This window comes from Callithrix jacchus, chromosome X (genome assembly GCF_049354715.1).
Source record: "Callithrix jacchus isolate 240 chromosome X, calJac240_pri, whole genome shotgun sequence".
Lineage (NCBI taxonomy): Eukaryota > Metazoa > Chordata > Mammalia > Primates > Cebidae > Callithrix > Callithrix jacchus.
The window spans coordinates 127354260-127375422 of NC_133524.1; the positions used below are offsets into that span (position 1 = coordinate 127354260).

The window sequence follows — 21163 nt, forward strand, 5'->3', positions numbered from 1 at the left end:
TTTAGGCAATTTAGCGAGTCCCTGTCTCTACAAAAAATAGCTAGGCATGGTGGCATGTACCTGTAGTCCCAGCTATTCATGAGGTGGTGGTGGGAGGATCACCTGAGTCCAGGGAGGTTGAGGCTACATTGAGCCATGATCATGCCACTGCACTCTAGCCTGGGCAATAGAGTCTGATCTTGTGTAAAAAACATATATATTATATTTAAACATTTGTATAAGCATATAAACAGATATGAATACACACAGAGTCCCACACACATTTTACTTTCAATATAATTGGATTCATACTGTTTGAAATTTTATACAAAATCTGTAGCATCACCTTATAATCTTTGAATATATCCATATCAATATATACTTTTGAGTGCTTGAGTTTTTTTACATTTTACTCTAGAAGAACCTTAAGAAATTATAAGCAGAAAACATATGGTAAGTCAAACATAGTGAGAAGAAAGAATCACTTTTACAACGTCTGGGCTATGTATCATGATCCGTTCCTTTGCACAAATAATATGTACATTTATAAACTAATGTTCAAATTCCCCTGTAGTATAATTGCTGAAACAAAGTTTCTTCACTGATAACTTCAGTAATTTTCATATATAATTATCATTCTTGGAAATAATGACAGGTTTAAAAATATTGGCACATTTTAAAACTGTGTTGGTATAATCATGTAACATAAAATTAACCATTAAAATGTGTGAAATTCAGTGACATTTAGTACATTCACAATGCAGTGCAAGCATTACCTCTATCTATTGGCGAATCATTTTCATTACCACAAAAGAAAACCCTGGACCCATTAAGCAGTCATTCCCCATTGAACTCTCTGGCCAGCCCCCAGCAAACACTCATCTACTTCCCCTCACTACTGATCATCACAATAAGGGGCCTCCATCATGTGTCTCATAGAGGCTATTCTAATGTACATTGCAGGCAGCATTATACAAGCATTCCTCTTTCCCTGCCTCCTAGCCAACATCTGTTACTTTCTTTTTTGTAAGAGACATTTGAACTGGTGTAGTAAGGTATCCCATTGCAGTTTTGATTTGCATTTCCCTGATGATTAGTGATGTTGAGCATTTTTTCATGTATCTGTTGGCCATCTGTGTGTCTTTCTTTCAGAAATGTCTATTCAGATCATTTGCCCATTTGTAAATCAGATAATTTGGTGGATTTTTTTTTTTGCTATTAAACTGAGTTTGCAAAGATATTCTCTTTCTGTAGGTTGTCTTTTCACTTTGTTTTCTTTGCTGTGCAGAAGCTTTCTAGCTTGATTTACTCTCATTTGTGTATTTATGCTTTGATTTCCAGTGCTTTTGAGGTCTCCTACAGAAAATCGTTGCCCAAAATGATGTCTTAAAGCATTTCCCCAGTCTTTTCTTCTAGTAATTTCATATTTTCAGGTCTTTTCTTAAATTTGTGGAGACTTGTTTTGTGGCCTAACATATGCGCTATACTGGAGAATGTTCCATGTGCTGATGACAAGAATGTATATTCTACAGCAATTGGATGAAATATTCTGTAAATGTCAGTTAAGTCCATTTATTTGGTCTAGAGTATAGTTTAATTCCAATGTTTCTTTGTCTGGATAAGCTGTCCATTGCTTAAAGTGGAGTACCAACATCTCCCAGTATTGTTGTATACCAGTCTGTCTCTCCGTTTAGATCTCCAAATGTTTGCCTTCTATATTTGTGTGTTCCGCTGTTGGGTACATACCCATTTTCAATTGTTAAATCCTCTTGGCCAGGCGCGGTGGCTCGCACCTGTAATCCCAGCACTTTCGGAGGCTGAGGAGGGCAGATCAAATTCCTGAGGTCAGGAGTTTGAGACCAGCCTGGCCAATATGGTGTAACCCCATCTCTACTAAAAATACAAAAATTAGCTAGGTGTGGCAGTGGGCCCCTGTAATCCCAGCTATCCCAGAGGCTGAGGCAAGAGAATCGCTTGAACCTGGGAGGTGAAAGTTGCAGTGAGCTGTGATGGCGCCATTGCACTCCAGCCTGGGCAACAAGAGCAAAACTCCATCTCAAAAAAAAAAAAAAAAAAAAATCCTCTTGCTGAACTGGCATTTTCATTGTTATACAGTAACCTTCTTTGTCTCTTTACAGTTTTTGACTTTAATCTATTTTATGTAAGTATAGCTTTTCCTGTTCTTTTTCCATTCCTGTTCATTTTTTTGCTGCTATTGATGTCCATCTCTGGTGTGAGGTCTTCTTTGTCTAAGGAAAAGAGGAGTCCCCAGATTGAATACACTGGGGGTGGTAGCTTCAACTCCACTTTTAATCTCAGACTGACCCCTCGGGGATTTTTCTTCCTACAGGCAGTCAGGATGCCTGCTAGGGATTGAGGCCAGAATAGCATTCCTGCAAAGACACCAGAATGGAAGAAAACCTAGCTCTCTACATTGCTCTCACATTTTACAGAGGAAACTGTGTCCAGGGGGACTTCTTTTTTCTTTTTTCTTTTTGGGATGGAGTCTCACTATGTCCTCCAGGCTGGAGTGTAGCGGTGTGATCTCAGCTCACTGCAACATCCACCTCCCAGGTTCAAATAATTCTCCTGTCTCACCTTCCAGAGTTGCTGGGATTACAGGTGCACACCACCACCCCACCACCCCTCCCCACCCCGTTTAATTTTTGTATTTTTAATAGAGATGGAGTTTCACCATATTGGTCAGGCTGGTCTCAAACTCCTGACCTCAGGTGATCCACCTGCCTAGGCCTCCCAAAGTGCTGGGATTACACGTGTGGGCCATCGCGCCCAGCCAAGGGGCACTTTTCTACATGGTGCCTAGCAGCTTTGGGTTGGGGAATCATGGAGACAGAAGTCCTTTAGTCTTTCCAGCTGCTCATACTTTTTCACTTCCTTGTGGCCCCACAGATCCTCACAGTCTCAATTTTCAGTTCTGGAATATTGTTTCTGATAATCTTATCTCTACACAGCTGTTTTAGTTTTCTTTGCAGTAAAGTCAGACCACTTCTACTCTAGCATATTGCTGATATCTCTCTCCCTTTGCCTATTTTTTTTAATTGGGTTATTTGTCTCTTTGTTTTTGAGTTTTAAGAGTTCTTTGTTTTCATTAGATATTAGATGTTTATAAATAATTGATTTGGAAATCTTTCCTCCCATTCTATAAGTTGGATTTTCAAGTCCTGAATTCTGTACTTTGATGCAAAAGGTTTTTAATTTCAGGGAAGCCCAATTTATCTTTCCTTTTGTTATTGGTGCTTTTGGTGGTATAGCTAAAGAATTACTGCCAAATCTAAAGTCATGAAGATTTATCCCTATAATTTCCCTGAAGGTTTTATAGTTTTAGCTCTTATCTTTCGACATTGGATACATTTTGAGTTAATTTTTGCGTATGATGTGAGGTAGAGGTCTAACTTCATCCTTTTCCATGTGGATAACCAGCTGTCTAAGCATTATTTGTTAAAGACTCTATTAACTTCTCATAAAATGACCTTAATCACTTTGTTAAAACTGAAGTGTCCACGTCTGGGTTTATTTCCAGACTCTCCATCTCTTCCATTAATCACTGTGTGTATGCTCATTTGATCATCACACTGCTTTGACTGCTCTAGCTTTCATAGTAAGCTTTGAAATCTAGAAGTGTGAGTCTTCCACCTTGGTTTTTCTTGTTCAAAGTTTACATTGGCTATCAGATCTCTTGCAATTTAATAGGATCTTTAGAATTTGTGCTCTTCGTTTTTTTTAAGAATGCTCATTGGGATAACAATAAAGATTACATTAGATCTACAGATCTTTTTGGGTAGTGTTGCCATGTTAAAAATATTTAGTCTTGAGACCCATTACCAAGGATATTCTTTTTTAAAATCAAGTTTATCTTTAACAACTTCTCCATTATTTTGTGATTTTCTATGTACAAGACTTTCATCTATTTAATTATTGTCATAAAATTGTGATTTATTTTGATGCTATCGTAAATGGAATTGCTTTCTTAATTTAATTTTCAGATTACTGATTGCTAGTGTACACAACTACAACTGATTTTTCAGAGGTAATTTTTCTATCCTATGCTTGCTGGATATTGTTCACTAGCCCTAATACTGGTTTTCTGGGGTTTTAAGCTTTTTTTATTTTTTTGAGACTGGAGTCTTGCTCTGTCGCCCAGGCTGGAGTGCAAGGGCACCACCTTGGCTTACTGCAACCACTGCCTCCCGGGGTCAAACGACTCTCTCACCTCAGCCTCCCAGGTAGCTGGGATTACAGGTACCCACCATCATGTCTGGTTAATTTTTGTAGAGATGAGATTTCACCATGTTGGCCAGGCTGTTCTTGAACTCCTGACCTCAAGTGTCACATGCATTGGCCTCCCAAGTCCCAGCACTTTAAGAAGCCGACGTATGTGGATCACTTGAGGTCGGGAGTTCAAGAACAGCCTATAAGATTTTTTAGAAGATCATTGTATTTGTGAAGAAAAATCATTTTTATTTTCCCTATCCAACTTGGATGCCTTTTATGTATCTTCATTGCCTGATGACCCCGGCTAGAGTTTTAAGTGTAATGTTCAACAGAAGTGGCAAAAGTGGGCGTTCTTTTCCTGTTCCTGATTTTAGGTGCAAAGCTTTCAGTCCTTCCCTCTTGACTGTATTATTAGCTGTAGGTTTTTAATAAATGCCCCATATATCGTGCTGAGACAATGATTGAATTGTAGAAACACTTATGCTTCTTCAAAACGTGTCTCACATAATAGTAAATACATGAAAAAGTAGTTATAGGTAGTTAGATAGGCAATGAGGAGGGCAGGAAAGGGCTCTCTCCCACCCATTAGGAATGTCCCATGATCTTTCGGCAATTATCACATCACCTCTCTGAAAATGATAATTTGGCGGCCAGGGAGAGACAATCTCCTGATGGTCCACACCTGTTAATATTAAAAGTATGAATTGAATGCAGTCCACAGGGAGAAGCAGCTTTTTGGGCATGCATGTTAAGAGACAAAATGATGAAATATGATGTTCCGGGTACATGCCACTGGAGAAAGGAAGAAATCCGCAGATGGGCATTTGTATACTCCCTAAACACTGTGTGCAGTACTGAATTTAAATGGTAAAGAGAGCACTGCGCATATGGAAAGCTCACCCTAAAGGAAGAATCATGGGAAAGAGGCGAGCCTGTAATATCCCAGGATCAAGGTCAAAAGGTCTTTTTGTTCTCTTGGCCATTCGGGCACCCACTTGGATCTCTTCCAAGGGTTCTTTCTTTCCTGTTCTAACGCCTTTTAAATAAACGTTCACTCCTGCTCTAAAACTTGCCTCAGTCTCTTTTCTGCTTTATGCCCCTCAGTCCGATCCTTTCTTCTGAGGATAGAAGGACTGAAGTTGCTGTGGACCCATACGGATACACCACCTGTTACTCGGGGTAACTCGGTTCTCTACCACCACTAACAAAGTGAGATCATGGGTAATGTTACCTCCAATAGACAAGTACTTTTAAAATATAGATTGATTTTCAATCCTTTTCACTCTTTTTGGTTCCCATCCCTTTATGTGTAACAACTCCACTGAGAAAATAAATAAATAAAATAGCTGGGAATGGTGGCTTATGCCTGTAATCCTAGCATTTTGGAAGGCCAAGGCAGGTGCATCACCTGAGGTCAGGAGTTCAAGACCAGCCTGACTAACATGGTGAAACCCATCTCTACTAAAAATACAAAATTAGCCAAGTTGGTGGAGCCCACTTGCAGTCCCAGTTGTTCAGGAGGCTGAGACAAGAGAATCCCTTCAACCTGGAAGATGGAGGGTTTAGTGAATCAAGACTGTGCCACTGCAATCCACCTGCGCAACAGAGCAAGACTCCATCTAAAAACAAAAACAAAAAACAACTCTACTAGAAGACATAAAACTTTTGGTTCTTCCAGTCTCTAGACAACTAGATGTCCTTGAGACTATCAGAACACCTCCTGGCTCCTGCTTTATCACACCTGGCACAGGCCTGTTTTTGGTGTTCTCGTACTGCTGCAGCAAAGGACCATGATAGAGTAACACTGTCTGAACGCCTCCTAACACTTGCTCCAAGGGACAGAACATAACACACACCTCTATCCACCCCACACAGCATCTAATGTCTCACGAAATACTTCAAGAATATTTGATGTATGGGAACATGCTGTGTTCTATTGTTAAATGATAAGACCATGAGATGAAACTGAGTAATTTCGAAAGGAACTGAACATAGGGACTATGAGGATCACACCATGTGGAGCATATATGGCAGGGAGTAATGACTGTTGTCTGGTCCTCACTCTATGACTTATGCCAAATGTTGACTACAATGCAACACATGAGGTTAGAATATGAGGAACTACCTAGTTGTCTGGGAGGGAAGCCAGGGTATAAGCCAGGGTTTGTAAACTATTTGCCAAAGATCTCCTCCAAGTTTCAAATAATTTTCTCCTTACTGCACTTTTACTCACTAAATGTATCACCTAAAGGAGATAATTTGATGCCATGGAACTTGCTGGACCTGTAACTGTGTGAAGTAAATCATACCCAGATAGACTTAATGAGGAGTGTATTTAATTTCGGAAAGAACAAGATTCTTGAGGAGCAAGGGTGGTTTAGGCCTCATTTTGTTTTAAGATGGAAATAAAATAGAAAAAATTCAACAATAAGACCAGGTTGCACCAAACTGGACAAATCTCCTGGCAGCCAGGTTTGGTGGTGCTTTTTCCTCTGAGTGGCGTTTTTTTCAGACAGAAATGGCGGGAGAAGAGGGCTCCTAGACAGGGCTTCCACAAAAATGTGAAGCACTACTGCCACCGTGAGGAAATGGTTTGAAGACAGAATCCGCCATTACAGCGTCCTTCCCGGGAAGCTTCGCTATGGGGGAGGGTCTGATCTGTGCGGAGGTGGAAGAGGCTTGGGCTCCAGGCTAGGTTTTCTTGGCTTCTCCTCTAAGGTCTTAAGAGATGTCTGGACATTGATGCTATCTCTGTGTAGAAACTGGAGTGTGAGGGGCTTGGAGTGAAGCAGTGGCTGCCAGGCCGTCCTAACACAGAAAGTTGGGGGCGGGGCCTCGGTTCTGCCTGGTATGGGCAGGACTTCAGGAACCCACTAAAAGACCAATGCTGGCTCTTGTGGGCATCTGTCTCCTGTTCCTGCCCCTTGGAGCAAGACCTGGCCAGCTTTCCCATGGTATCATCTTGCTACAGGTCTTTGGATCTCTTGCGGAATCAGTATCCACGCACAATAAACAGGGTTCTTCCAAGGGAAAGTTACAGGATTTGCTTTCCTTCACTCTCAAGGTTCTTTACCAAGATACTGCTATGTCCAGATCTGATTTACTGCCTTAGACAAGAAGGCAAGAAGGACCAGCAAGGAGCCCAAGCTTTTTCCACCTCCCCACAGATCAGACCTTCTCCAACAGGTAGTCCTCAGGGGAAGGACACTGACATGGCGTAGGTGTCTTTAAACTACTACCTAACGGTGGCAGTAGAGCTCTAGATGTGCCAAGACTTGTCTTGGAGTCCTCTTCTCCCGCCCTCCCTGTCTGAAAAAACGCCACCCAGATACAAAGGCACAAGGAAACATGGCTGCCTTGCTTTTTCCCAGTTTAGAGCCATCTGGTCTTAATGTGGCACATTTGCTTGTTTTCCATCTGAAATTAAACCAAGGCCTAAACCACCCACCCTCATCAGGAATCCTATTCTTTCAGAAACTTAAAATCCTCCTAACCTAGTCTATATGATTATGAATTACCTCGGAGTTATAGGTCCAGTAGCCTTGACAGCATCAAACTGCCTCCTCCGGGGACAAATTTGGGCATGGAGACGCAAGGATAAAATTGCCTGGGGCTCAGAAGAGATCTGTAGGAAACAAGATACAAACCCTGGTTGGTCTCTGACCTGGTTCCCCTCCCAGACAACCACGGAGTTTGTTCTAGCTCATGTGTTGCTTTGTAGGCAATAATTTGGCATGAACCATAGAGGAAGGACCACAAATCTGTTACTACTGCATCCATACGTGCTCCACATGGCATTTGACTCATAGTACATACGCTCAATTCCTGTCGAGGTCAGTCAGAGTTTCACATCGCGGTCACATCATTTAACATCAAAACACAGCATGTTCCCATGCCACTATATATTCCTCAGGTATTTGCTGAGACTTTATAGGGTGTGTCTGTTTGTGTGTGTGTGTGTGTTTTTAATAATTTGTATTTTAGATATAAGTCTTACAGTATTTTCCTACTAGTTAATTAAAGACTAATGCTTGACAAAGATTCAGAAAAATCAATGCACTAATAAAGAAGAAAAGCACTACCATACAATTTGTCAATGCAAAAAATAACCATTTGGATTCTGTGTGTGTGTGTGTGTGTGTGTGTGTGTGTGTCTGTGTGTACTTTTTCTTTTTTAGGGGACGATAACTTTCTCTGTCACCCAGGCTATTGTGCGATGGCACAATCTCAGCTCATTGCAGCCTCCAGCTTCAAGCTTATCTCCTGCCTCCGTATCCTGAGTAGCTGGGATTACGGGCACATGCTGCCAGGCCTCGTTAATTGTTTTGTATTTTTAGTAGACATGGGTTTCACCATGTTGGCCAGGCTGGTCTCGAACTCCTGACCTCAAGTCATCCAGTCACCTTGGCCTCCCAAATTTCTGGGATTACAAGTGTGACCCAATGCACATGGCTATATATACATTCCTAATTTCATGTGAAAAATAAATCTGTATTGAAATTTGGTTACACTCTACATTGTGGTTTGGAGCAGATCAAATGTGCATTTTAACAAAGCTTTCAGGAGCATTAATTCATTTGAATATTATAAATGCTAAGCATTGTTTTCAACATTTTAAGCCTTCAGTGTAAATGAAGGTAAATCTGAAAAATACACGCTCAAAAGCATTCTTTTAGAAAAGTAGACACTACTCATTTTTTGTTTGAATTTTTACAGGTACATCACAATGTGCATACTGGCTCTCTACAATACATACCTGACTATATGTTTGGTTTAAGGTTATGACATGTTAGAAGTAGAGTAACATACACTTTACTTTCTCATTTCTCTTACGGTGGGGTACGTTTAATCCTCAAGGTTCAATAATATGCTTTTCTCCCTAAATCAGAGACAGGGAATGGCTGTTTATGAGGACACAGAGAATGCAATTCAGATTTTGTGAGGGGCCAGACACAGTGGCTCACTCCTGTAATCCCAGCACTTTGGGAGGTCCAGGAGGGTGGATCACTAGGTCAGGAGTTAGAGACCAGCCTGGCCAATATGGTGAAACCCCGTCTCTACTAAAAATACAAACATTAGCTGGGCATGGTGGTATGCGCCTGTAGTTCCAGCTGCTCAGGAGACTGAGGCAAGAGAATCACTTGAAACCAGAATGCGGAGGTTGCAGTGAGCCAAGATCATGCCACTGCACTTCAGCCTGGGCGACACAGCTAGACTCCATTTCAAAAAGAAAGGACTACCTGGTGTAGGTGAATGACATGTATCCAACCTAAATGGGAATGATAGGCTCATTGCCCCTCCACACTATCCTACCTTGCAGAAGAAACCAGTCAACCTCCTTGTCACTACCACGGGTACTCGGCTACGTGTGATTTTCTTCCCAGGCTTCCATCCACTAGTTGGGCACATAGGCTGTATTAAAGATAGTTAGCAAGGGGTGAATAAAAGATCCCTCAGCCTAAATAATTCCAGATTTGGGATCACCAGCATTTCTACCTTCAGATATGAGACACTGTCCCATAGGTAGGTCCATATTCTTCCATGAAAGTGGTCGGCTTAAGCTATTCCTCCATAGGAGGCAGTTTAACAGCTATCTAAGTCTACTTTAGATGAAACACTCTGGGGAGGTAAGATACCCTTCTTTTCCTTCCCAGAAACAAGGATCATAGAGAAATGCTTCCCAGACGGTTTCCAAGACACTCATGCGTGTCAATAGCATCTATGTCTGCAGACCATCAGTCAACTCAACAAAACCAGCTAGAGGGAGAGCTACACACAGTCAAAGATGTCAAAAAAGCCAGTGCCTTACCCTGCCTGGAATGCCTGTCTGAATCCTCGGAGGTCATGAGAGGCCATCCCCAACAAGCTCTTGAACCACTGTAATGTCACAGTGCAGAACCAAACTAACGTTAATTTCTTTCACTAATAATTCAGATAGTGAGATAATAAACTCTGAAGAAGAATGTCATGAGAAACAAGTCACCCATGCAATTTTAGTCACCCTTTTGATTCTTCACTTATGAGTCACAGAATGTCTGGAGGTCTCCAAACCAAAGGTTGGATATCTTATTAGGACATAGATTTAAAGCTGGTACAGAAAATACTAGCTAGGACGCAATAAATAATGATTTCCTCAGGCCTAAACAATGCCGTAATTCTAAGGAACATCGAACAGAAAAGAGCCACCTAACTGCCCTCTTCGAGAGAACTGAGATGACATCGGCATCCTATTATGACAAAAGACTTTCTCCTGAACTTATAAAGTCACAGAAACTGCTGGCTAGTGCACTCCAATAATTTCTCAGGCCTTCCATCACATTCTTGGCCTGCATCCACTTTAGCAAATCGGCTCTCCTAAAAGATGAACTGGCCCACATAGGCATGTCAGTGTATCCCCACTCCTCTACAGAGGTCCCTCTAGCTAGAGGCAATGGTGTTTAGAATTTTCCTGTATCAAGGACCATGTGAATGACACTGGGTTCAGATGGATCTTCCCTGGAACTGGCCTGTCCATTGTCACCTGACAATGCTGCTATAAATGTCACATCCCCGTAACACAGGGACAGCCAGATTGCCAAAACTCCCAAGGTCATATTCATAACGTAAATGCCCCAAGGGTGTGTACTTGGCTTTGTCACTTCTAGTCTTGTCCCCACTATGAGGAAACTGAGGCCCTGTCCTCTATTTCCTGTGCCAAGACTTCCTGGAAGCAGCTGGCTCAGTCCTGGTCCCTCACTCAACAGCTACTTCACTATTGCATTTGTCCATTGCTTCTGCCAGGCCGCAGAGGAAACGTAGTAGGAAGCGGGTAGGAAGGCCCGCTTGGGTCTCAGGCCTGTTCAGCCTGCAGGCTTTTCCTTCTTCAAGTGCTAGGGCTTACATGGAGGAAACCCTCACGGCTTTGGATGCTTTGAAACTATTTCCGCATGATGGCAGTATTGCCCGAGAAAAGCCAACTGACTTTGTTCCGGGCACTCCTCTCCCGCCCATCACATTTCAAAAAAAGGCCAAGAACAGCCAAAGACACCAGAAACTATGGCTACCTAACATTTTGCTAAATTTGTGTAAAGGTATTCCATTCTTAGCATTTTGCTTTCAGCTTCCATTGGATATTAAACTGAGATCTTATCCACTCACCCTCATCAAGTATCTCCTCTATCCAACAACTCACTTTCCACACAACCAAGTCTTCCCATTTCTACTCTTCTTCGCTCAGCATTGTATCTGCAGTGTTCTATTATGATTATCAAATGTCTTGTCGTATTGTGGACAGAACTCAGGGATCCATGCTTAAAGAGAAAGAAAAATAAAGTGTTGACATTTAAGGTCTTGGAGGAGAGCAAATCGAGGCTCCAGGCCATGTGGTTCTTGTCCTGACAACCTGCCCAGTAAGAGTCCAGATAGCTCTCAAGCTGTACAGACACACAGACGCCTACCTGAATGTACAGAAATACAATAGTGAGTATAAATGCTAACCGGATGGATCCCAGGATTTTGTCTTATGGTTTCATTATATGACACTGGAACACAAATGTTTTCCTGGGCCATTAAACTGCAATGGCTTACACCTGTGTCCTGTGAGTTTGCTTTGTGTATATGTTACTGTTTATGAGTTAGGAAATCTGTCCTGTATTTTCATATTAGTAACAAAGAGGTGGGATTTGCAAAGAAGTTAAAAAAAATGTGCTGATATGCAGGAAAGCAAGGCCATACAACTGTGTATTAAACACTGAGATTGCAACAGAGGGAGAGTCTGTCTCAGAAAAAAAAAACAAACAAAAGAAAATTAGATATAATTATGCATTGTATTTTAGAGTAAAAATTTTCATTTTAAAATGTGATTCCTGACCAGTTTTTGCCATTGTCATATAAATTTTTCAATTTCTTGATTTTAGACAATAAATTACTAGAAAAGAACTTTGTGATTGTACCAGTCATTAAACAATAAGTTCTGTTTGCTCTTTTTAATCTAAAATGTGTTTATACATAAATACATATAAATATGTATATTATACATACTTATGCCTCTGGAAATTAGGAGTTTGAAATTATTCTTGAGATTTTAACTCTAATTTTTTTGTTTTGAGATGGAGTTTTCCTCTTGTTGCTCAGACTGGAGTACAATGACACAAACTTGGCTCATTGCAAACTCTGCCTCCGAGGTTCAAGCGATTCTCCTGCCTCAGTCTCCTTTATAGCTGGGATTACAGGCAGATGCCACAACACCCAGCTAATTTTTAGTAGAAACAGAATTTCACCATGTTGATCAGGCTGTCCTCGAACTCCTGATCATGTGATCCACCTGCCTTGGCCTTCCAAAGTGTTGGGCTTACAGGCGTCAGCCATTGTGCCCAGCCTTAGCTCTAATTCTAACCTTTGATTTTTATCTTTAAAAACTGAAAAGAAGACAAAATTCAATAAATGATGATTGAAATAGGCATCTCTCACATTCAGTCACTTAGATATGAATAAGAAAACTGTAAGCTGGATGCATTCACACCACTGACATGCAACTACAATGTTTCATTAATGTCTCTGTTATATAACTATGAATTAAAGATATGAATTTGTTGGCCAATAATATCATATTTAAACATATACTCAGTATAACACTGACTATAATATAAAATATATGCCATTGGCCTGATGCCGTGGCTCATGACTGTAATCCCAACACTTTGAGAGGCTGAGGCAAGAGGATTGCTTGAGCCTGAGAGCTTGAGACCATGCCGGGCAACTTAGCAAGACCCTATCTACAAAAAATACAAAATATAGCTGGGCATGGTGGCATGCACCTGTAGACCCAGCTACTCAGGAGGTGGAGATAAGAGGATCACCTGAGTCCAGGGAGGTCGTGGCTGCAGGGCTTCACGCCACTGTACTCCAGCCTGGATGACCGGGTGAGACCCTGTCTTAAAAAAAACATATATAAGGCATTTTAAAATACATGTAGGCATATAAACAGATGTGAATACACACAGAGTTGCACACACAATTTCCATTCAAATAACTGGATTCATACTGTTTGAAATTTTGTACAAAATCTTCAGCATCATTTTATATTTGACTATATCCATATCAATATATGCTTTTGAATGAGATTTTTAAAAATATTTTACTCTACAAGAACTTTAAGAAATTATAGGCAGAAAACATATGGTAGGTCAAACATAATGAGAAGAAATAATCACTTTAAAAATGTCTATGCTACGTATTATGGTCTCTTTCCTATGCACATATAGTATGTACATTTATAAGCTAATGTTCAAATTTCCCTGTAGTATAATTGTTAAAACAAGTTTTCTCCACTGATAACTTGAGTACTTTTCAAATATAATTAGTTATTTTGGGAAATAATGATAGGTTTAAAAATATTGGCTCTTATTAAAACTGTGTTGGTAAAATTCATGTAACATAAAATGAACCACCAAAATATGTCAAATTCAGTGGCATTTAGTGCAATCACAACGCAGTGCAAGCATTACCTCTATCTAGTGGCAACTCATTTTTATTACCACAAAAGAAAACCCTGGACCAATTAAGTAGTCATTCTCATTCCACTCTCTGCCCAGCCCCTAGCAATCACTAACCTACCTTCCCTCACCACTGATCATTGCATTAAGTGGCCTTTTTTGTCTTTCTTCTTTTATTTAGCATGTTTTCAAATTTCATCCATGTTGTAATATATGTCAGTACTTCATTTGTTTTCGTAGCTGAATAATATCCATATGTATATATCACATTGTGTTTATCCATTCATCCGCTGATGGATGCTTGCTTGTGTTCACCTTATGGGTATTGTTAATAAATATATACAGTGAGTATATACATGTACTTGTTTGAGTATTTGTTTTCAATTATTTGCGGTGTATACTTAGGATACTTAAGAGTAGAGTCGCTAGCTCATACGGTTCCTTCTATGTTTAAATTTTTGAAGTACTGATAAACTGTTTTCTGTAGCAGGGGCACAATTTAGCATTTCCACCAACACTGTAGAAGAACTCCAATTTCTCCACCTCCTCACCAATACTAGTTCTTTGTAAGTAATTCCCATTCTAGTGGGTGTGAAATGGTATCGCAAGGTGGTTTTGACTTACGTTTCTGAAGAGACTAATAATGGAAGTATCTTTCATGGAATTGTTGGCTATTTGTACATCTTCTCTGGAGACTTGTCTATTTAAGACCTTTGCCTGTTTTTAAAATTTGTACATAATTATACGTATACAGAACATATATTTTCATGCATCCATACAATGTGTAATAACCAAAAAAGGGTAACTGGGATACTCATAACCTAACGCATTTATTATTTGTTTGTGTTGGGAATATTTCAAATGTTCTTTTAGCTATTTGGAAACAAGCATTAAATCATTGCTAACTATGGTTGCCCCAACTTTGCTATTGAACACTAGAACTTACCCCTTCTGTCTAACTGTATTTTTGTAGCCATTAACCAACCTCTCTTCATTCCCCTCCCTTCCTAACTTCTGGTGTCCACCATTCTACTCTACACTTCTGTGACATAGATTCTTTTAGCTCCTACATATGAGTGAGGACATGTGATAATTTGTCTTTAGGTATCTAGCTTATTTCACTTAACATAGTGTCCTACAGTTCTATTCATGTTGCTGCAGAAGACAGGATTTTATTCACCTTGCTGGCTCAATCATCTTCCACTTTATATGCATGCCACATTTTCTTAATCCGTTCATCCATCAGTGAACACTTAGGTTGATTCTATATCTTGGCTATTGTGAATAATGATCCAGTAAACATGGGAATGCGTGTATCTCTTTGCTGTACTGATTCCCTTTCTTTTGGATATCTACTCAGCAGTAGGATGGCTGCATCATATGTAACTCTATTTTTAGCTGTTTGGGGAAACTCCATACTTTCTCTCATAGTGGCTGTATTAATATACATTTCTAGCAACAGTATACAAGCATTCCTCTTCCCCTCCTAGCCAGCATCTATCATTTTCTGTCTTTTTAGTAAGAGCCATTTGAACTGGGGTAATATGGTATATCACTTTGGTTTTGATTTGCATTTCCCTGATGACTTGTGATATTGAACATTTTTTCTTGTGTCTGTGTGTCTTTCATGTCTTTCTTTCAGAAACGAGAAGCCATTTGTGTCTTTCTTTCAGAAATGTCTATTCAGATCATTTGCCCATTTGTAAATCAGAAAATTCGGTTTTTGGCTATTGAGCTGAGTTTGTTTAATATTGTGATTTATTATTCTATTGTTAGATAAACAGTTTGCTAAGATGTTCTCATTGCTGTAGGTTGTCTCTTCACTTTATTGATTTCTTTGCTGTGCAGAAGTGTTCTAGCTTGATTTACGCTCATTTGTCTACTTTTGCTTGGATCGCCAGTGCTTTTCAGGTCTTATACAAACATTTGCCGCATCATATGCAAAGATTTTTGCTCAGAATGATGTCTTAAAGCATTTCCCCAGTCTCTTCTTCTAGTAATTTCATATTTTCAGGTCTTTTCTTAAATTTGTGGAGACTTGTTTTGTGGCCTAACATATGCGCTATACTGGAGAATGTTCCATGTGCTGATGACAAGAATGTATATTCAACAGCAATTGGATGAAATATTCTATAAATGTCAGTTAAGTCTATTTGGTCTAGAGTATAGTTTAATTCCAATGCTTCCTTGTCTGGATAAGCTGTCCACTAGTGAAAGTGGAGTATTGACATCTCCCAGTATTGTTGTACACCAATCTTTGTTTAGATCTTCAAATGTTTGCCTTCTATATTTGTGTGTTCCAGAGTTGGGTACATACATATTTACAATTGTTATATCCTCTTGCTGTACTGTCATTTTCATTGTTATACAGTGACCTTCTTTTTGTCTCGTTACAGTTTTTGACTTTCAATCCGTTTTATCCAAGTATAGCCTTTCTTTGAGATGGAGTCTCACTCTGTGGCTCAGGCTGGAGTGCGATGGCAAGATTTCAGCTCACTGCGATCTCTGCCTCCTGGTCTCAAGGGATTCTCCTGCCTCAGCCTCCCTAGCTGAGATTACAGGCATGTGCCACCATGCCCAGCTTCTTTTTGTATTTTTAGTCGTGACATGGTTTCACCATGTTGACCAGGCTGGTCTTGAACTCCTGACCTCAGGTCATATGCCTGCCTTGGCCTTCTGAAGCGCTGGGATTACAGGCGTGAGCCACCATGCCCGGCCAAAGTATAGCCTTTCTTTTTTATTCATTTCTGTTCATTTTCATGTTGCTGATGCCCTCTCTGGTTTGAGGTCTTCTTTGTCTGAGTAAAAGAGGAGTCCCCAAATTTAATGCACTGGGGTTGCTAGCTTCAACTCCACTTTTTGTCTGTAGCTGCTCTCAGAGATTTTTCTTCCTATAGGCAGTTAGGATGTTTTCTAGGGTGTGAGGCAAGAATAGCATTGCTGCAAAGGACACCAAAATGGGCAATAAGGTAGCTGCCTACCTGGATCTCACGTTTTACAGAGGAAACTGAGTTCAGGGGGACTTTTCTACGTGGTGCCTAGCAACTTTGGGTTGGGGAATCATGGAGAGAGAAGTCCATTAATCTTTCCAGCTGCTCATATATACTCACTTTCTTGTGGCCCCATAGATCGTCAGTCTCAATTTTCAGTTCTGCAATATCACTTGTGATAATCTTGGCACTAGACAGCTGTTTTAGTTTTCTTTAGGGTAAAGTCAGATTGCTTCCAATCTACCATTTTGGTGATGTCAGTCTCCCTTTGCCTATTTTTAAAAAATTGAGTTGTCTTTTGTTGTTTTTAGGAGCCCTTTATATGTATTGGATATTAGAGTTTTTAGATAATTGATTTGGAAATATTTCCTCACATTCTGTAAGTTGGCTTTTCAAGTTCTGAATTATGTACTTTGATGCAAAAAGTTTTTTAATTTCGGGGAAGTCCAATATATTTTTCTTTTGTTATTGGTGGTTTTGGTGGTATAGCTAAGAAATCATTGCCAAATCAAAAGTTGTGAAGATTTATTCCTATAGTTTCCCTGAAGGTTTTATAGCTTTAGCTCTTATCTTTAGACATTTGATACATTTTGAGTTAATTTTGCATATGATGTGAGCTAGAGGTCTAACTTCACCCTTTTGCATGTGGCTAACCATCCGTCTAAGTACTGTTTCTGGAGGAGTCTATCCATGTCTCATTAAATGAACTTGGTAACTTTGTGAAAAGTCAATTGACCACAACATCTGGGTTTATTTTCAGACTCTCCATCTCTTCCATTAATCACTGTGTGTATTCTTATTTGATTATCACACTGCTTTTCTAGTAACTTTTCAAATCTAGAAGTGTGAGTCTTTCACCTTGGTTTTTCTTATTCAAACTTTGGTTACTCAGATATATTGCAATATAATAGGATCTTTAGAGTTTGTGCTTTCTTTTTCCCAAAAATAAATACTCATGGGAATAATAATTAGGATGACATTAAATCTACAGGTCTCTATGGCTAGTATTGCCACATTATAAATATTTAGTCTTCCAACCCATTACCACAGGATGTCCTTTTTAAAAATCTAGGTAATCTTTAATTTCTTCTCTGATATTTTGTGACTTTCAATATATAAGTCTTTCATCTGTTTAGTTAAATATTCTCCTTAAAATATGATTTATTGCCGGGCACTGTGGCTCATGCCTGTAATCCAAACACTTTGGGAGGCTGAGGCAGGTGGATCACCTGAGGTCGGGAGTTTGAGACCAGCCTGACCAACATAGAAAAATCTCGTCTCTACTAAAAATACAAAATTAGCTGGGTGTGGTGGCGCATGTCTGTAATCCCAGCTACTCAGGAGGCGGAGGAAGGAGAACCATATATGTATGATTTACTTTGATGCTATTATAAATGGAATTGCTTTCTTTAATTTTCAGATTGTTCATTTCTAGTGGATACAACTGATTTTTCCATGTTACTCTTCTACCCTGTGGTGCTTGCTGAATATCGTTCATTAGCTCTAATATGGATTTTCTGCATTTTAAAGCATTTTGATAAGATCATCGTCTTTATGAAGAGACATAATTTCCATTTTTTTCTTTTCAACTTGGATGCCTTTTATATATTTTCATTGCCTGATGACTCTGGCTAGAATTTTAAGTGTAATGTTCAAGAAAAGGGCAAAAATGTGCATTCTTGCCTTGTTCACGATCTTAGGAGGAAAGCTTTCAGTCTTTCACTCTTGAATATATTACCTGTAGATTTTTTTATAAATGCCCCCTATGTCATGTTGAGAACATTATCTAATTATAGATTCCTGATTGTTTTGAGTTGCCTTTCTGGAGAGATGAAATACAGAAGTTCCTTAATGCATAATTTTCATTGATGTCACTTTTGCCACTTGGTTTTGAATTTGTAGAAACAATCATGCTTCTTGAAAACATACCTGCTATAATAAGTCATATATGATAACGTGAAGTGAGATCACAGGTAATACCATTTCCAGCAGACAAATACTATTAAATTGTAGATTGATTTTCAATCCCCTTTCTATTTTCGGTTTATGTACAACAGTCCACTGGAAGATGTAACTCTTCTTTGATTGGCTCAGTGGTTCCATTTCTCTTTATGCCCTTCTAGTCTCCAGGCAATTGGGTGCCCTTGAGACCCTCAGAAAACTTACCCGCTCCTGCTACATCCCACTTGGAACTGGTCTATCCTCGATGTTCTCACATTGCTTTAACAAATGACTCATGCCTCACAGCAAAGTAACACTGCATGAAAGCCTGCTAACACTTGCTCCAAGAGAGAAAACATAACATACCCATCCATTCCCCACATAGACACTGTGTAAAGTCTTAGGAAATACTTGAAGTATATGTTATGCATGGGAAAATATTGTAATTGATGTTAAATGGTGCAACCATGAGATATAACTCTGAGTAACTTCGAGAGGAATTGAACATATGTACTATGAGTATCATTTCATGTGGAGTATATGTGGCGTACAGTTATGACAACTATTGCATCCCTCCTCTATGGCCAAATTACTGCCTATAATGTAAAACATGAGGCTAGAACGTGAAGAACTCCCTGGTTGTCTGGGAGGGGAGCCAGGTCAAAGAACACCAGAGTTTGTAAATTGCTTGCCAGAGAAGATCTCTAAGTTTCCAGTAATTTTCTCCTTGTGCCTTCATCCCCTGAAGATGATAATTTTATACCATGAAAGGTACTATCTCTGTAACTCTGTGAAGTAGATCACACCCTCCAAGACTTGGTCAGGAGGACATGTTTGAAAGAACAAGATTCTTGATGAGGGCGAGTAGTTTAGGCCTTGTTTGATTTCAAGCAGAAACAAAAGCAGAAGCGCAGCAATAAGACCAGCTGGTCCCAAACTGGGCAAAATGCAAGGCAGCCATGTTCGGTGGTGCCTTTGCCTATGTGTGGCGTTTTTTCATACAAGAAGGGTAGGAGCAGAGGGCTCCAAGTCAAGACTTCTTGTCATATCTGGAGCACTACTGCCATCATGAGGTTGTCGCTTAACGAAACCCTACGCCATTACAGAGTTCGAGTGAGGACTACCTGTTGGTGGCAGTGGTCTGGTAAGAGGTGGAAGAGGCTTGGCCTCTATGCTGAGAGTCCCTGACTACTCATCTAAGGTTTTAAAAGAGACCTGGACGTTGGCAGTACCTTGGTGTAGCACCTCGAGAGTCAAGGTTCTAATAGCAAATCCTGTAAAATTCTCTTGGAATAACCCTGTTGATTGTGCACTTTAGTGATTCTACCAGAGACCCAAAGATCCATAACAAGATGTCAGCATGAGAAAGCTTGCTGACTCTTGCTCTAAGGCACAGGAATAAGAGACAGATGCCCACAAAAGCCTCCATGTGTATTTGAGTGGGTTCCTGCAGTCCCGCCCACACCAAGTGGAACCGAGGCCCCGCCCCATGACTTCCTGTGCCAGGACCTCCTGGAAGCGGCTGGTTCACTTGAACACGGTCACTCTCCAGATTCTCTTCAGGCCTTACATACCGCCAATGTCCAGGCGTCTCTTCAGGCCTTCGAGGAGAAGGGAAGAAGACCTAGCCTCCAATCCAAGCCTCTTCCACCTCCGCACAGCCCAGACAACCTCCACACGGAGGCTTCCCAGGAAGGACGCCGTAATAGCGTATTCTGTCTTTAAACGATTTCCTCACGGTGGCAGTAGTGCTTCAGATTTTCAAAAACGCCCTGTCTTGAAGCAGTCTACTCCCGCCCTTCCTGTCTGAAAAAACGCCACCCAGAGACAAAGGCACAGGAAACCTGGCTGCCTTGCATTTTGCAGTTTCGGGCAACTTGTGCATATTCCTGTACTTTTGCTTTTCTTTTCCGTGTGAAATCAAGTCAAGGCCTAAACCACTCATCCTCATCAGGAATCTTGTTCTTTCAGAAATTAAATGTCTTCCCGACTTAGTCTATGTGGGTTGGCTCAGCACTTTCACATGGCATCAAAATGTCTGTCTCAGGCAAGAAATTAGAAGGATCAGAAAAGAAAAGCGAGCATAAATTGTCAGAAGCCTGGAGATCATCGGGGGCCACCAATTCACAAGTCTAGGTAATCTTTGACCTATTCCCCTCCCCAGAGAACTAGGGAGTCCTCTTTCATTTTCTCAGCTTATGTGATGAATAATCAGAAACTGCTTGGCAGGAGTCCTAAGAGAAGGCCAAGACAGTGCACATCACTGTATGTAATACACTGTTCCACAGGGCATGCTACGCATACTTACATCTGTATAAACTCCCATTAGAAGTTACACAGTTTTGGGGCAGACTCGGGGGCTCACGCCTGTAATCCTAGCACTTTGGCAGGCCAAGGTGGATTGAGGTCAGGAGTTTGAGACCAGCCTGGCCAACATGGTCAAACCCCATCTCTACCAAAATACAAAGATGAGCCAATTGTTGTAGTGCACACCTGTAGTCCCAGCTACTCTGGAGGCTGAGGCAGGAGAATCGCTTGAACCCGGAA

At 40.4% G+C, this 21163-nt stretch overlaps 1 long non-coding RNA gene across 14 annotated transcripts in view; it reads right to left on the reverse strand.

The window, feature by feature from the left end:
- The window catches only part of LOC144581009 (uncharacterized), a 113769-nt gene that overhangs the window by 57588 nt on the left and 35018 nt on the right, over positions 1-21163 (reverse strand). For 9 of the 14 annotated variants that reach the window (XR_013531481.1, XR_013531478.1, XR_013531473.1 and 6 more), the window contains exons 4-6: positions 14310-14402; positions 13050-13120; positions 11350-11501 (exon numbers count right to left, since the gene is read on the reverse strand). The exons of 3 other annotated variants lie outside the window; for them this stretch is intronic. This is a non-coding gene — a long non-coding RNA (uncharacterized LOC144581009). Of the gene's footprint in view, positions 1-11349; positions 11502-13049; positions 14403-21163 lie in introns of all 14 variants that reach the window. 2 more of the 14 variants (XR_013531477.1, XR_013531476.1) reach the window with 2 other exon arrangements.